Source organism: Acanthisitta chloris, unplaced genomic scaffold (assembly GCF_000695815.1).
Source record: "Acanthisitta chloris isolate BGI_N310 unplaced genomic scaffold, ASM69581v1 scaffold15477, whole genome shotgun sequence".
NCBI lineage: Eukaryota > Metazoa > Chordata > Aves > Passeriformes > Acanthisittidae > Acanthisitta > Acanthisitta chloris.
Window position 1 is genome coordinate 58,940 of NW_008681130.1, and position 3,465 is coordinate 62,404.

Genomic DNA, 3,465 nt, shown 5'->3' on the forward strand with positions numbered 1-3,465 from the left:
AAAGAATACTAGCAGCAGCCACACAGCCCACAGTCACCGAGGCTGGAAACCCTCTCGTTAGGGTTGCACGTTCCTCTGCACCTCACAAGACAGCCCAGTCAAAGGGAGCATTGTATGCAGGGATCAGGGGATGCTGCAAGGGTTAGAGCAGGCAGTATTTAATTGCAGCAATTTTTCACTTTATTTGCCTCGTCTATTAAGTTGCACTGCCTGAAGGAGACTAATCCTCTCCAAAACACACTGAGCCATCAGCTCCAAGGACTGCATCAAAGCAAAAACACATTTCAAAGGAGGCACAGACATCTAAATAAAAATAACTGTATTTAATTTCACATACAGCAATCCTGCTTTGCCACCTGTGACAGGTAAGAAGAAGGTGGAAGGAAAAGCAGGATGTGGAAGGGTTTTTTTAAACCACAAATAAAACTCCACCCTTCATCTGCCCAGACACCCATAGGGCTTGTTCTGGGTTTATTGCTTTAATTAAAGTGTTAACTACTGTCACGAGAAAGACATATCCTAAAACCAAAACCCTGCAAGTTGTTTGTGCTACTGCATATGAGCAAACTCACCTTTTTCTAATTTAATAGCCAATTTCTTTCTTGGTGATTTTGTGCCCACAAGGCAAAACACACTCTGTCTTAAACCACTGAAGCAAGGGCTGGAGAGCCCAAGCTCATAAACAAAATACTCACAAAACAAATTGCTCCTGCTTCCATCACTGCTGTGTTTCTTTGGTAAATCAATAAAGGCCATGACTTCTTTACTAACATTTTCAATTAAGGTTCCCCACTGTGTATTCAACGTACTAAACCAATTTATTGAGGATTAACAACTACATAATTTACTATACATGTCTACCTTAGAACTCCTAAGCCTCCATTAACTAATAACGAGAGCAACATTGATAAATCAGCATTAAGTGCTATTTACAGTTTCAAAAATGGCTCCTTCTGCAAAGCAAATATTTTCATCCGAAAGTTGGGCAATTTTTCACAAATACTCACAGAAGATAAACCTTGTCAAACCTTTGGCTTTTCCAGATGTTTGGGAAGGCCCACAGCAACATGTTTGACTGCTGGCAACCCAACCCTCCCACCACATGACTGTGCAAAATCCAGCTGTGAGTTACAAGTCAAGAGAGGAGAGAGAGATGATTCAGAAACTCCTCACACACTGTTCAGAAGTTTCCAGGACTTTAGAAGACTTTTGAGGTCAATCTTTCAACAATATTCAATAATCCATTCTTAAGATATGTTTTCTCTAACGTGCCCTGCTTTCTTGGGGATGCAAATGGTTTCAATCATATCCACAAGCATTTCTAGTAAGCTCAGAGTGCTTAACTAGCCCAAACAACATTTTTCCACTGCTCCAACATCATTGTTTATGATAAATATTAATTCAGTAAATACATGACCAGCACAATGTTCTTGGGGCCACCATCCACCAGCACCATGTCTGCACACTGGGATAGGAGATCACCAAGCCCTGATGCCGAAATTTCAGCACATATTTACCATCCTCCCTCTGCAGAGTCCACAGTGAGTCAGACTTGGCCATACCTGGTCCAGTGACAGTGCTGGCACAGCCCTGTCCAGTCCAGTCAATCATTAATGATGGGGACAGGGCAGGCAACCTGCTCCCACTGTATGCTCAGAGCTTCACTCCTTTGTGGTTCTTCTTATTAATAGTTAATCAGAAACGACTGATCTCCCCCAAAAAGCATGACTGCTTGGAAGGGGCACAAAGGAATATTTGTGTGCTGGTTAAAACTAGCCAGGCAAAACGTTGGAGAAAACTCTTAGAAAAACTGGGCAGATTTTTCCTGCTGCTCAGGCATGGAGGCTCACCAGCTTTCTCCTGCACTTGACACTGCTTTTCACCTCCAGAGAGGAGCTGTATCACCTCTTCCCCTTGGTACAGTGATGGTACATAAGCAAAGAGGCATTTTCCAGAAAGAACACTGTTGTCCCATTCTCCATGGGCCCAGGCTGGCTATGCTACACCACTGCCTCACTGACTGCTCATCAGCCTTCTCATCAGCCACCCAGTGCATCTGCTGTGCTGTCATTCAAGAAACATCTCAGCAGATACACTGACTTGAAGCTGTCTCATCAGACGTGCTGCAAACTTTAACAAGTCAATGGACCAGTGCCAAAGCAACCAACCTGGCTATACCTGCCAGGACAGCAGCACTGGTCATCCCTCCAGGCTCTGCTCCCCTCTTCTTCTGGTGGCAATAGCTCCAGCCTCACAAAACACCCAGACAACTCTGCAGCTTGCTACAGTGGAAAGAAATCCCTCTGATCCTAGCAGCAGTGGAATTACATCACTGGACTCCTTACTATGCCCACCATAAACTTGCTCAGTTTAAAGTTTACTGGAGCAAGGACATTCCCAGCACTTTCCAATGCCATGGGCTGAAAACTGAGGCTAGCCAAACCCAAAAAAAAATTTGTGTGTGGAAAGGAATGATGTATATAACCTCAAAGCATCACCTAAAGGACTAGTTACCCACGACTGGCAGCGCTGCGTGTTGCAGAGCCAGCTCTAATCCCCCAGAGGTGTGAGAAACACATGGCAGACAGCTCTCCATTTCCAGTTTAAAAATAGTTCTTCTCAGTAATAAAGAACAGCATTTTAAAGGCAAAACCTGCAGATTTTAAGCTAAAAAAAACTTAAGCTGGCCGTCCTGGCTGGAGGTGTGTGGTTTACACAGGCATCCACCCTCTTTCCTTTTGAGTAATCAATGTCCAATCATAATGCATTTCCATTCCAAGCACTTCTGTATTGCCAACAAAGCACCAAGCAATTTAATGGATTTCTAACCCCAAATTGGAAGCTGTACTGCATCCAACTGATTTAATTTGTTCAGTCTTAGAGGAAGCCCCAGGAACAAAATGCTAGAAATAAAAAACCACATGCACTGATAACATTACAGAAATAGATACACCAAGAAGCAAATGTTCTGTCCCTTTTATTTTATTTGACCTCCAACCAGGTTTAATTGACCTTCAAGGTGGAAAGGCTGCATTTAAAAGCTGCCATTTCCACCCAGATCAAGGGAAATAAAAGCCAAGCTATATATAATGCATTTGCTGCAAAACAAGGCAAATAAATCTACCATGAACCTATCTTTCACTTGACAATGAAAAGCCAGAAGAGACTTTCAAGTTAATTTACTCTATATTTTAGGTTCTAGGCAAAACTGTTGTCCTCAATAAACTTGTTTTTCTGCACATGGCCTGAGAACAGCAGAGGTGGCTTCCTCTACCCTCACCTTATCACAGACTATCACTTGATGGCAGACAGTTGTATTATCTCTGCCTAGCAAGAGGCTGAAGCAGCAGATCACAGAGACAATAGTGTGATGCAGGAGTTTTCAAAGGTGGACCACATGTACCTCCTGCCAGTAGGAGAAAACCAGCAGGTCAGACACTGTTTGACACGGCAGATCCTTTCCCT